The sequence below is a fragment of the Rutidosis leptorrhynchoides genome, chromosome 6 (genome assembly GCF_046630445.1).
Source record: "Rutidosis leptorrhynchoides isolate AG116_Rl617_1_P2 chromosome 6, CSIRO_AGI_Rlap_v1, whole genome shotgun sequence".
NCBI classification, from domain to species: Eukaryota; Viridiplantae; Streptophyta; class Magnoliopsida; order Asterales; family Asteraceae; genus Rutidosis; species Rutidosis leptorrhynchoides.
The window spans coordinates 273197515-273212959 of NC_092338.1; positions in this window are offsets into that span (position 1 = coordinate 273197515).

A 15445-nucleotide genomic window follows, 5' to 3' on the forward strand; every position below is an offset into this window, starting at 1 on the left:
ATCAACCTTCTCATCACCACATATCATGTTACAAGACTCGGTCATTTTCTTTGCTACCATCTGAAAACCCCGAGAATATTGATTGTGACGACCCGGAAATTTCTGACTAAATTTAAACTTAATCTTCATATGTTTCCGACACGATAAGCAAAGTCTGTAATGTTGAGTTCCAAAAGTTTTGAACTGTTTACATAGATTCAATTACCCTTTAACTATTCCCGACGATTCACGAACCTTTAATCGTAAATAGAAATGTTTATATATAAATAACTATACATGTAAATAATTATATTATAAATTAAAATAGATTAATAAACTGTTAGGTAATTAGATATCATGAAAGAAAACTTAAAACACAATTAAAAATGTAGTAGTTGAAATATATATATATATATATATATATATATATATATATATATATATATATATATATATATATATATATATATATATATATATATATATATATATATATATATGATTGATATACATAATTAGTGATTTTTTATAATATATAACATGTATAAATATTAAACATTCAATACGTGTATTTATTTAATATATATCATATAAGCATTTAATATACATAAGTAATAATATTTAATATGTCACGACCCTACTTTTTCCGTTATCTTTTACCGTTAATTATTTAACGACCGTTAACTATTAATTGTGTTACGTCATTTCATGACCTATATTATTATTTTAGTAATAATATATTAATTATTATGTGTTATGTGAATATATGTATTCATATTTTAAATCGTACGTTTATACGAATCGCGGATTTCTATCCGGCGAATCTTTTCGGTTTTCAAACCAACGGTCGCGTTTTTGGGATATTTAAATCCTAATTATTTTAAATATGATATTTTAAGATCATATTATTATATAGTGTATTTATATTTATTTTTCGTCGCGCATTTGTTATCTTTCCGAATTTTTCATCGCGTAAGTGCGTTTTCGTGTTTCGGGACTCGTTCGGGCTTTCGGGCCATCAGGAATTTCACATTTATCAAAATTGGGCAAGTGGGACCCACCCCACTCACCCATTCGGCCGAAACCAAGGGGGGGAGGGAGAATACTCCCCATATTTCTTTTTTTTTGGCAATTTATTTTATCACTTCCTCATTTATCTAAACCTAATTTATTTTTCTCTCTTTCTCCTCCCTTTTTGCTCTCTTGGCCGTCGACTATCATCACCATAACATCATCATCTTCATCAATTTTCATAGCTTGGATCAAGGATTGTTATACATCAACGCGTTCCTCGTTCCGTTCTCTACGCGATCATACTCATTGATTATTGATTAGGGTATAAACCCTAACCCTAGAACTTTTAATTTTTCCTTACTTTTCTGTATTTTGATGATTTATTAGTAGTATGATGATTATTAGTTGTTGTAATGTGGATTGTATGCGTAGAATTGCTCGTTTACATATGTTTTCGGTTTGATATAATTTGGACAGCTGCTTTTTCGTGTGTTTCTGACTTTGTAACTGTTATAAAAGTTAAAATAAAGTATATAAATGAGTTCCTCTCATCAAGACATTAATTTTAGACACCGGATTCACGTCGTTTCGATTTCCGGAACCCTAATTATGATCAAAGTGGTATTTTGTTATGATTGAATGTGATTTTGGTATGAACCAGGTTTGGTCCAACTTTGTGACCATATTTGGTGACTTTAGGGTGTGTTAGTGTGTTAGGACTGATGGTGGGGCGAACTTTCATTTTCGGGTCATCTCAATCCGAGCCACGAATCACCCGTTACGTCCAAAACACGTTTTTGATTGAATTGAAGTTGCAAGTAGTGTGTTGGCTGTATAACCCGACTTGTGGACTGTTCTTGGGGTGTTCTTGAGTGTACCAAAGTGTCGGGTGGTTTACTTAAGCGGAGATATATGTAAGGCTCGCCGAAAACCAATACCCGGGGCTCAGGATACGACCCGATGAACTTTTGACTTAAAACTTTTGACTAATTATTAAACATATGATATAAATAATGGATTTCATTATAATTTAATTACTTATGATAAAAAAAAGTAATTATTATTATTTACAACTTATGATATATATATTTATTATATCATTTAATTAATATTTATGATTTAATTAACTTTTTAATTAAACATATGATTAATAATACTTCATTATTAATGGAAAAATACTTATGATAAGTATTAAACTTATATTATGAGATTATTATAATAAGACTTATAATAAGGATTAATTAATTATTTAATTATTATAAGGCTTAGTTATTATTTAATTATAATTTAATTATTAAATACTTATGATTTAATAATTATAATTAGAAACTTATGATATGATTAATAATTCGTTATTAATTAATAATACTTATGATATGATTTAAAAATTATTATTAATTAATAATACTTATATTATGACTAATATTTAATTAATTAATTAAATACTTATGTTATATTAATTATATCATTTAAACTTATATTAACTTTAATAATTCATCTTAATTTAATAAAACTTATGTTATGACATAATTAGACATATTTAACTTTAATAAACGTTATAACTTATATTATTATTATAACTTACACTTTTAAAATTTACGTTGACCATGTTTGACCAAGGTTGACTTTTGAGTTGACTTTCGATTGACTTTCACTTTCAGTTGACTTTTGTTGACTTTCTAATTAAGGAAACTTTCCTAACTTATAAACTTTCCTAAAATAGAAACTTTCCAAAAATAGAAACTTTCCAAAAATAGAAAGTTTCCAAAAATAGAAACTTTCCAAAAATGGAAACCTGCTAAAAATAGAAACTTTCTAAAAATAGAAAGTGTGTGTCCGTAAGCTGTTCCAATCAAACCGATGCATATTGAGTATTGTTCTATGACTACTTGCAACATGTACAATAGCTATCATACTAAGACTTGACCTAAGTTAGTTATTTATATCGACCTGCTTTATTTATAGGTCGGCGTTGTGATCATTCCTGATCACTGTACTACATTTGCTGTTCGCTTAATTGTGTTGGTTATTTCATTACTATTAAGGTGAGTTATAGTCCCGTTTTTACATACTTTTTAAAGTATATTTTTGGGATGTGATTACATGCATTTTATTTCACATTTAGACACAAGTGATAATTAAATTTAAATTATTCATTGTGAGTTGGACAAAAATATTCCCTAGTCTGGTAACTGTAATCATTGGTTTCTACCGGTGAACGCGAATCCTACGGATAGATCTATCGGGTTTGACAACCCCATTTGGAGCTGGTCGCGCTAGCAATTTATAATCGGAATATTTAGTACTTCGTATTTTGTTGTAGATACACTGTCCAGTGTATATTTTTATTGTGTTTGGCAAGGGTAAATAAAGGGTTAAGTGGTTACCAGATGGCTCATTAATAATGGAATAATGTTTAATGTTTTCTAACATTTTTAAATCTTGTGGTCTAAAGTTTATTCAATTATTTAAACCTATAATTCACTCAACCTTTGTGTTGATAGTTTACTCGCATGTTTTCACAGGTACTTGAGTTTATGTGATACTTCCGCTGTGTTTAGAAGAGTCTGCATGCATTTGGGCAGATTTTTAATGAAACAATTTATGAAACTTTGGCTTGCATTCGGTTTTTGAATAATTATTACTTGTGGGTTGTTGACAATGTTTTGTGCCAACTTTAGATTATTAATATGTTGGGTTACTTTTAAACTACATATTTTGGTATGCTTTCCTTTTTGGGAAACTTTTGAAATAAAAGAATGCAATGTCGTTTGTTAAATTCATTTAAGTTCGATCAAGTTGTGGGACCAAGTGACGGAGCCGTTAAGTGTCTTGACGGGGCCATCACAGTTGGTATCAGAGCTCTGGTTGTAGGGAACTAGGCGGTCTTAATGTGGTCAACCCGTGGTTCTTAGGGTGCATTAGAGTCTAGTCTACAGCCCGACCCTTTTGCTATAGCATTATTATGCATTTCATTTCGGATGTGTTATATCATTAGCATTTATATCTTTTGGTATGTGGTTTGCGGTTTTACTGTTTGCAGATGTGGACTTCAAGCGATAACTCAGTTGCTGCTCCTGCTCCTCCAGCTGCTGCGAGACGCCGTGCTGGTCAACCAGAGATCGATGATCCTGTTCACTACTAATTTTCCACCCTTACCCATATGAACAGGGCTTACAATGAAGTGACGCGTATTAATGCTCTTAGTGATTGTATGCGTACTTTACCACATAATGAGATGATGGACCAGATACGAGCTAGTATAGATTCATTTGTTAGCTTCAAGAACAATGTCGGGATCGAGAGTCGTAAGCATAACCGTGAAGTTGACGCTAGGTTCAAGGCTCTCGAGAACACAGTTCGTGGTTTGAGGGAAGAGTTGGAAGAAGTGAAAGGAATGTTGCGGAAGTATGAGCCTTCTGCTGAGACTCATGCTGGCCCAGCTTATCACACCCGCTCTAAGCATATGTGATATGATGATTCATGATTGATAATTTATTTCATAAGACTTAATGTCCTTTCATACATACATTTTTGGGTTATGTACGGCGTTTTGCCGAGGATTTTATTAAGATTTTGTTATGGATGTTTTTCATTATGTATGGATGGTTATTTTTATGACATCTATTATCATTATCACATTTTATTTCTGATGTTGTGACTCTTGGCATGTTATATTATGCGTAATGTAGATCATGTATGTTAGGTGCTATGTATGTTGTATGATGTTATCATAAAATATGTATGCATGTGGTGGTTATTTCTATAACAATCATAACTGTCATGTTATTACTCATAGTGGTTACTGACTATTATTTTAATGGTTAATCTTTTCGTGTTCGATCTATTCCTTTATAACACTGGTATTATTCTTAGTACTAACGATTGTGTTATTCTATTTTGAAGATCATGCCTCCTAGAGAGTCCAACAAAGCCCGTATCCAACGTCTTGTTACCGAAGGGATAGATGCTGCTATGGTAGCGAATGCTAATGCAAATGCTAATGCGAACAACAATCAGGTGGGATGCTCCCACAAAACGTTCATGGCTAGTCACCCACAGGAATTCAGTGGTACAGAAGGACCCATAGGACTTACCCGCTGGTTCGAGAAAATCGAGTCTATTTTCAGGGTTAGTCGAGTCTGAGAGGAAGACAAGGTTAGTTTTGCTAGCTGCACTTTGAAGGATAGTGCATTGACCTGGTGGAACAACTTGGTTAACAGTTTGGGAAATGATGTGGCTTATGGTTTAACTTGGAATAATTTCAAGGAAAGAATGATCACCCGTTACCGTCCTAGGGGTGAGCTTAAGAAGTTAGAGGTTGAACTTAAAAACTTGAAAATGAAGGGCACCGAATTAGATGCCTACGAGCAGAGATTCTTTGAGTTGACTTTGTTGTGCCCTAATGTTTATACCGATGAGAATCTTAAGATCGAAGCTTACATTGACGGGTTATCTGAGAAAATTGAACATGGAGTTGAATCTAGTGAGCCCTAGACTATTGAGGCCGCAATGTCAATGGCTCATAAGTTGAATGATAAAATCTTGAGAAGAAGCAAGGCTGCTATAATCGAATCCAGTGAAGAGGCTGTTAAGAAAGCTGATAATGGGAAGAGAAAGTGGGATAATAACCGCAATCAAAACCAGAATCAGCAGAAAAAGTAGAATACTTCTGGTTCGAATAACCGCAGTCAGCGTGTGTGTCTACGTTGTTACAAGTCTCATGATGGTTTCTGTACCGTGACTTGCAAGAAGTGTTCCAAACAAGGACACATTGCTAAGGATTGTACGGTGCTTCTGCCGGTTTTGCTACTCCTGCTGCAGGTGGTAATGATAATGGTAATGGTAATGGCAGTGGAAAGTCGAATAATGGTGGTAATCCGAGAGTTTGTTACGAGTGTGGGAAGCCGGGGCATTTCCGTGATGCCTGTCCCAACAAGAAGACTGCAGAGACTGCGCGTGGTAGAGCGTTCAACATTAACGCCAGGGATGCTGAAGAAGATCCTAAACTTGTTACTGGTACGTTCTCGGTCAACGATTTATCAGTTTATGTACTATTTGATTCAGGGGCTGATTTGAGTTTTGTGTCGAGTAAATTAAGTCCAAAAATCAAAACACCGTTAACTCCTTTAGACAATACTTATGTTGTTGAAATAGCTAATGGTAAGGTACTCACTGCTAAGACTGTGCATTGTAAGTGTAACATTAGTTTAGCTGGTAGAGATTTAGAGATAGATTTGGTACCGATTGAACTTGGTAGTTTTGATGTTGTTATTGGGATGGATTGGTTATCTGCGAATCGTGCTGAGATTGTGTGTTACGATAAATCTATTCGTATTACTAATGTGGTTGGAGAGCCGCTGATGTTTTTTGGAGATAAGAGGTGCCGACAGTTAAATCTTATTAGCTGTTTGAAAGTTCTTAAACATCTTCGCAAAGGCTGTCATGCTATTCTAGCCCATGTTGTTGATTCCGAAAGAGAAACGAGGAGTGTCGGAGATGTTCATATTGTTAGAGATTTTCCCGAGGTATTTCCCGAAGATTTACCTGGCCTTCCACCGCAGCGCGCGGTAGAATTTCAAATTGATCTTGTTCCCGGTGCTGCTCCCGTAGCACGTGCTCCTTATCGTCTTGCGCATTCTGAACTTCAAGAATTGTCAAGTCAACTCCGTGAGTTGTTAGACAAAGGTTTTATTCATCCTAGTTCGTCCCCTTGGGGAGCTCCTGTTCTGTTTGTTAAGAAGAAGGATGGTTCTTTTCGTTTGTGCATTGATTATCGTGAGTTGAACAAGCTTACTATTAAAAACCGCTATCCCCTTCCGAGAATTGATGATCTGTTCAATCAACTTCAGGGTTCATCTGTTTATTCAAAAATCGATCTTCGTTCCAGCTATCATCAGTTGCGTGTTAAGGAATCTGATGTTTCGAAAACTGATTTTCGCACCCGTTACGGTCACTTTGAGTTTCTTGTTATGCCGTTCGGATTGACGAATGCACCTGCTGTGTTCATGAACCTCATGAATTGTGTGTGTAGACCCTATCTGGACAAGTTCGTTATTGTGTTTATCGACGACATTCTTATTTATTCGAAGAGCGATGAAGAGCACGAGGAACATTTGAAGTTAGTGCTTGATCTATTGAGGAAAGAAGAGTTGTACGCTAAGTTCTCTAAGTGTGCATTCTGGTTACGAGAAGTTCAATTCCTTGGACACATTGTTAGTAAGTAAGGGATTCAAGTTGATCCTGCTAAGATTGAGGCGATTGAAAAGTGGGAAACTCCGAAAACTCCTACCCAGATTCGTCAGTTCCTAGGATTGGCAGGTTACTATCGAAGGTTCATTCAAGATTTCTCTCGTATCGCAAAACCTTTGACTGCTTTAACGCATAAAGGGAAGAAGTACGAGTGGAAGGATGAACAAGAGACTGCTTTTCAGATTTTAAAGAAGAAGTTGACTACCGCTTCGATATTGTCACTACCTGAGGGTAATGATGATTTTGTTGTTTATTGTGATGCTTCGCGTCAAGGCTTTGGTTGTGTTTTGATGCAACGAAAGAAAGTTATTGCGTACGCATCACGTCAGTTGAAGATTCACGAGCAGAACTATACAACTCATGATTTAGAGTTGGGGGCCGTTGTTTTTGCACTTAAGATTTGGAGACATTATTTGTATGGGGTCAAGAGTACTGTGTACACAGATCACAAAAGTCTTCAACATATCCTCGATCAGAAACAGTTGAACATGAGACAACGAAGATGGATTGAGACGTTGAATGATTACGATTGTGAACTTTTGTATCATCCGGGTAAATCCAATGTTGTGGCTGATGCGTTGAGTCGTAAAGAAAGGGCTGAACCTCGCAGGTTTAGAGCCTTGAATATGACAATTAGAACAAACCTCGCAAGGCAGATTCTTGAGGCACAACAAGAAGCCTTAAAGGAAGAGAATTTTGTGAAAGAGAACGTAAGAGGTATGGCTAAGAAATTTGAGATTCGAGTAGATGGTACTAGGTACTTTGCAGGACGTCTTTGGGTTCCGAAGTTTGGTGAACTACGACAACTTGTTTTGGATGAGGCTCATAAGTCTAGGTACTCTATTCATCCTGGTTCAGGAAAGATGTATCATGATCTTAAGGAGCTGTATTGGTGGCCAAATTTGAAAGGTGATGTGGCTACGTATGTGGCTAAGTGTTTGACCTGTGCTAAGGTTAAAGCTGAACATCAAAAACCGTCTGGACTGTTGGTACAACTCGAGATTCCCGAGTGGAAGTGGGAAGGAATTACAATGGATTTTATTACTAAGTTACCGAGAGTTGCGGGTGGCTATGACACTATTTGGGTGATTGTAGATAGACTCACTAAGTCAGCTCACTTTTTGCCGATCAAGGAAACAGATTCAATGGAGAAGCTTACTCGTTTGTACTTGAAGGAGATTGTTTCTAGGCATGGTGTTCCTGTATCCATTATTTCGGACCGAGACAGTCGATTTGTATCGAGGTTTTGGCGATCTTTACAGGAAGCCTTGGGAACTAGATTAGATATGAGCACCTCTTATCATCCTCAAACGGATGGTCAGAGTGAAAGGACCATTCAGACGTTGGAAGATATGTTACGAGCGTGTGTTATTGATTTTGGAAATGGGTGTGATAAATATTTGCCGCTAGCTGAATTTTCTTATAACAACAGTTATCACGTAAGTATTCAAGCCGCACCGTTTTAAGCTCTGTACGGTAGGAAGTGTAGGTCTCCTGTCTGTTGGAATGAGGTTGGGGATGCTCAACTCACAGATCCAGAATTTATTCACGAGACTACCGAGAAGATTGCACAGATTAAGGATAGGTTGAGAACCGCTAGAAGTCGGCAAAAGAGTTATGCCGATAGGGGAAGGAAAGATGTGGAATTTCAAGTTGGTGATCGTGTTATGTTAAAGGTTTCACCTTGGAAGGGTGTGATCCGTTTTGGTAAAAGGGGAAAGCTAAGTCCTCGTTTTGTTGGACCGTTTGAGATTGTTGAGAGAGTTGGACCGGCGGCTTATCGTTTGAAGTTGCCACAAGAACTCAGTGCTGTTCATGATGTTTTTCATGTATCGAATCTAAAGAAGTGTTTGGCCGAGGCCGATAAGACTATTCCTCTGGAAGAACTTCATGTTGATAAGCAACTACACTTTATTGAGGAACCTATTGAAATTATGGATCGAGAAGTTAAGACTCTTAAGCAGAGCCGAATTCCTATTGTCAGGGTTAGATGGAATGCTAGACGCGGTCCCGAGTTCACTTGGGAGCGTGAAGATCAGATGAAGCAGAAGTACCAGCATTTGTTCCCAGATGCTGAGTCAACCCCTGCACCTGCTTAAATTTCGGGACGAAATTTCCGTAACGGGAAGGTACTGTCACGACCCTACTTTTTCCGATTATTTTACCATTAATTATTTAACGACCGTTAATTATTAATTGTGTTACGTCATTTCATGACCTATATTATTATTTTAGTAATAATATATTAATTATTATGTGTTATGTGAATATATGTATTCATATTTTAAATCGTACGTTTATACGAATCGCGGATTTCTATCCGGCGAATCTTTTCGGTTTTCAAACCAACGGTCGCGTTTTTGGGATATTTAAATCCTAATTATTTTAAATATGATATTTTAAGATCATATTATTATATAGTGTATTTATATTTATTTTTCGTCGCGCGTTTGTTATCTTTCCGAATTTTTCATCGCGTAAGTGCGTTTTTGCGTTTCGGGACTCGTTCGGGCTTTCGGGCCATCAGGAATTTCACATTTATCAAAATTGGGCAAGAGGGACCCACCCCACTCACCCATTCGGCCGAAACCAAGGGGGGGAGGGAGAATACTCCCCATATTTCTTTTTGTTGGCAATTTATTTTATCACTTCCTCATTTATCTAAACCTAATTTATTTTTCTCTCTTTCTCCTCCCTTTTTGCTCTCTTGGCTCGACTATCATCACCATAACATCATCATCTTCATCAATTTTCATAGCTTGGATCAAGGATTGTTATACATCAACGCGTTCCTCGTTCCGTTCTCTACGCGATCATACTCATTGATTATTGATTAGGGTATAAACCCTAACCCTAGAACTTTTATTTTTTCCTTAATTTTCTGTATTTTGATGATTTATTAGTAGTATTATGATTATTAGTTGTTGTAATGTTGATTGTATGCGTAGAATTGCTCGTTTACATATGTTTTCGGTTTGATATAATTTGGACAGCTGCTTTTTCGTGTGTTTCTGACTTTGTAACTGTTATAAAAGTTAAAATAAGGTATATAAATGAGTTCCTCTCATCAAGACATTAATTTTAGACACCGGATTCATGTCGTTTCGATTTCCGGAACCCTAATTATGATCAAAGTGGTATTTTGTTAAGATTGAATGTGATTTTGGTATGAACCAGGTTTGGTCCGACTTTGTGACCATATTTGGTGACTTTAGGGTGTGTTAGTGTGTTAGGACTAATGGTGGGGTGAACTTTCATGTTCAGGTCATCTCAATCCGAGCCACGAATCACCCGTTACGTCCAAAACACGTTTTTGATTGAATTGAAGTTGCAAGTAGTGTGTTGGCTTTATAACACGACTTGTGGACTGTTCTTGGGGTGTTCTTGAGTGTACCAAAGTGTCGGGTGGTTTACTTAGGCAGAGATATGTAAGGCTCGCCGAAAACCGATACCCGGGGCTCAGGATACGACCCGATGAACTTTTAATTTAAAACTTTTGACTAATTATTAAACTTATGATATAAATAATGGATTTCATTATAATTTAATGACTTATGATAAAAAAAGTAATTATTATTATTTACAACTTATGATATATATATTTATTATATCATTTAATTAATATTTATGATTTAATTAACTTTTTAATTAAACATATGATTAATAATACTTCATTATTAATGGAAAAATACTTATGATAAGTATTAAACTTATATTATGAGATTATTATAATAAGACTTATAATAAGGATTAATTAATTATTTAATTATTATAAGGCTTAGTTATTATTTAATTATAATTTAATTATTAAATACTTATGATTTAATAATTATAATTAGAAACTTATGATATGATTAATAATTCGTTATTAATTAATAATACTTATAATATGATTTAAAAATTATTATTAATTAATAATACTTATATTATGACTAATATTTAATTAATTAATTAAATACTTATATTATATTAATTATATCATTTAAACTTATATTAACTTTAATAATTCATCTTAATTTAATAAAACTTATGTTATGACATAATTAGACATATTTAACTTTAATAAACGTTATAACTTATATTATTATTATAACTAACACTTTTAAAATTTACGTTGACCATGTTTGACCAAGGCTGACTTTTGAGTTAACTTTCGGTTGACTTTAACTTTCAGTTGACTTTTGTTGACTTTCTAATTAAGGAAACTTTCCTAACTTATAAACTTTCCTAAAATAGAAACTTTCCAAAAATAGAAACTTTCCAAAAATAGAAACTTTCCAAAAATGGAAACCTGCTAAAAATAGAAACTTTCTAAAAATAGAAAGTGTGTGTCCGTAAGCTGTTCTGATCAAACTGATGCATATTGAATATTGTTCTATGACTACTTGCAACATGTACAATAGCTATCATACTAAGGCTTGACCTAAGTTAGTTATTTATATCGACCTGCTTTATTTATAGGTCGGCGTTGTGATCATTCCTGATCATTGTACTACATTTGATGTTCGCTTAATTGTGTTGGTTACTTCATTACTATTAAGGTGAGTTATAGTCCCGTTTTTATATACTTTTCAAAGTATATTTTTGGGATGTGATTACATGCATTTTATTTCACGTTTAGACACAAGTGACAATTAAATTTAAATTATTCATTGTGAGTTGGACAAAAATATTCCCTAGTCTGGTAACTAAAATCATTGGTTTCTACCGGTGAACGCGAATCCTACGGATAGATCTATCGGGTTTGACAACCCCATTTCGAGCTAGTCGCGCTAGCAATTTATAATCGGAATGTTTAGTACTTCGTATTTTGTTGTAGATACACTGTCCAGTGTATATTTTTATTGTGTTTGTCAAGGGTAAATAAAGGGTTAAGTGGTTACCAGGTGGCTCATTGATAATGGAATAATGTTTAATGTTTTCTAACATTTTTAAATCTTGTGATCTAAAGTTTATTCAATTATTTAAACCTATAATTCACTCAACCTTTGTGTTGACAGTTTACTCGCATGTTTTCACAGGTACTTGAGTTTATGTGATGCTTCCGCTGTGTTTAGAAGAGTCTGCATGCATTTGGGCAGATTTTTAATGAAATAATTTATGAAACTTTGGCTTGCATTCGGTTTTTGAATAATTATTACTTGTGGGTTGTTGACAATGTTTTGTGTCCACTTTGGATTATTAATATGTTGGGTTACTTTTAAACTACATATTTTGGTATGCTTTCCTTTTTGGGAAACTTTTGAAATAAAAGAATGCAATGTCGTTTGTTAAATTCATTTAAGTTCGATCAAGCTGTGGGACCAAGTGACGGAGCCATTAAGTGTCTTGACGGGGCCATCACATAATAGCTATATATACTTACAAATTTAAAATTTAGTTGTAATATTATTAAAATAAATATTAATATTAATATTAATATTAATATTAATATTAATATTAATATTAGTACTATTATAATTAGTAATAAAATTCTGATTTTAGTTATTATTAAGATTATCATTTTCATTATTTTTATAATCACCATTATAATTAAAATCATTATTAATATTATAATTACTATTATAAAAATAATACAAATTATTATTATTATTATCATTAATAATATCATATTTAAGAGTATTATTAATAATTATTTTTATTATCAGTATTGTTAGGATTATTATTATCTATTATTATTATTATCATTAATAACATTATCATTATCAATTTCACTAAAATTACCATTATTATGATTTATTATTATTACTCCTATTATTATTATTATTATTATTATTATTATTATTATTATTATAATAATAATAATTATTATTATTATTATTATTATTAGTATTTTTATTAATACCATAATTATTATTAGTAAAACTATTATTATTAAGTGTATTATTAATAAAATTAATATACATATATTATTTAATTAACAAAATCACGAATCAGATAATGGATAAATGGAATTCAGTTGTTACACTTCACTATCAAACTTTATTCCTTTACAGATTGATTTAAAATGATGAAACAGACCTAAAATAGATTCGTTAATATCTCTATCTATTTATTTACTCTATTAATTCTCTAATTTAACATTTATGTACTTCTTGTCTCTGAATCTATACGTAAACAAATCCAAACACAGAAATAAATCCAAATTCAGTTATCCATTTTAATCAACTTGTAATTATTTTATTTTTATTTTGTTTTTATATATTTGTGATCGAATATTTATGTCCCACTTCTGTCGACGAGATTTTTGTATAACACAGCTCACTCAAGTGTTCAAGGAATTACAGAATGTTTTCATTATCAGTTATCAATTCCAAATACCCTTAACAACTTCCATTCAATCGAATTAATTCAGAAAATTCAAATAACAATGAAAGTCCCCTGTTCGTGTACCTTTTACCAAATCCTTTGAATTATTCACAATTTTAAAAATCTAGAAATGCAATTATGTTTGAAATCTTCTTCTAAAACTATCTGCAAAGTTGCATATTCTAATTCGTTCTATCGAGTTTCAATTATCAAGTCAAAGTTAATTTTTGAAAAATTGAACTAATCTGTTCTTGGTGAAATTCGATATTTCTATTACGTTTTAAGATTAATTGAGGAGTCAGATAGTTTGTAGGAATCAAAAGAACACTTTTCCATGTTAACATCATGGTCTGTAACAGCCTTTAATGGCGAGTTCGATTTCAAGTTCTATACGGTGTTCTTCATCTCTATTTGTTTTAAATTCTTTAATTCCTTTCAGAGTTAAGTAATTACAAAACTTATAATTAATATATATCACTTATAAATCCTTAAATATATTATGAAACTTATTATAATTTAAGTTTGGAACCTGGTTCGATTTTTAGTTGTATAAGGAAGAAGGGAGAGAGTTACAGATGGATAAGAGTTATATATATATATATATATATATATATATATATATATATATATATATATATATATATATATATATATATATATATATATATATATATATATATGGTTTTAAGTCAGAAAATGGGAAATAGCCCAACGGTTAAGGGATTGTGTAACGAGCGGGAGGTCCCGGGTTCGAATCCAGGGGCTGTCACAATTTTTTTTGAACCCATTTCACTTAAGGTAGTTTTCAAATTATATTATTATTATTATTAGTTATTAATTATTATTATCACGATTATTAATGTTATAAGTATAACTATCATTACCATTAACATAACTAATATTATTATTATTATCGGTGTTATTATTATTATGAAAATGATAAATGTTATTAATCCTAATATTTAAAAATATCATTATTATTAATCAAATTAAGACTATTATCATAATAGTTATCATTAGTATAAGTGTTATAATTATAATTAGGATTATTATTATTATTATCCCTATTATGATTATGATTATTACTATTAGTAGGGTCATTATTTTAACTAGTAGTAGTAGTAAAAATTATTATTTTTATAAATAATATTATTATCAGAATTATTATTAAAATAATTACGACTATGAAGATAAAAGTTTTAATAACGATGTTAAGATTATAAATATAAAAATGAAGACTATATATATATAATATATTTTACACATAACTTAACTATATTATTAATTTAATATAAAATGAAAATATATAATTAGAAAATAAAACTTATAAATTATTATAACAATTACATAACTAAATATATATACATTGTTTGATTACGATTATATGTTTTAATAAATATATACATGATATAGGTTCGTGAATCCAAGGCCAACCTTGCATTGTTCAGTTGTTCAATGTCGTCATATGTATTTTTACTACAAAATACAGTATCGTGAGTTCATTTGATTCCCTTTTACTCTTTACATTTTTGGGACTGAGAATACATGCGCTGTTTTTATAACTGTTTCCTAAATGCTTTTGAGATATATATTTTTGAACTGAGAATACATGAACTGCTTTTATAAATGATTGACGAAATAGACACAAATATTCAAAATTACATTTTATGATAGAATTATTTGGATTCAGAGGTTCGATTTAGTAGTTAACGGAGAGATGATTTTGCATTGCGTACGCATTAGCTCCCGTTTTAACTACCATCAGTGGGATGATTTTGCATTGCACGCACGCACTAGCTCCCTATGTATTGTATTATATTATAGTCGACTTTGTAGTTTGTGACGGAAGGATGATTTTGCATTGTGTACGCATTAGCCCCCGTTTCAGCTA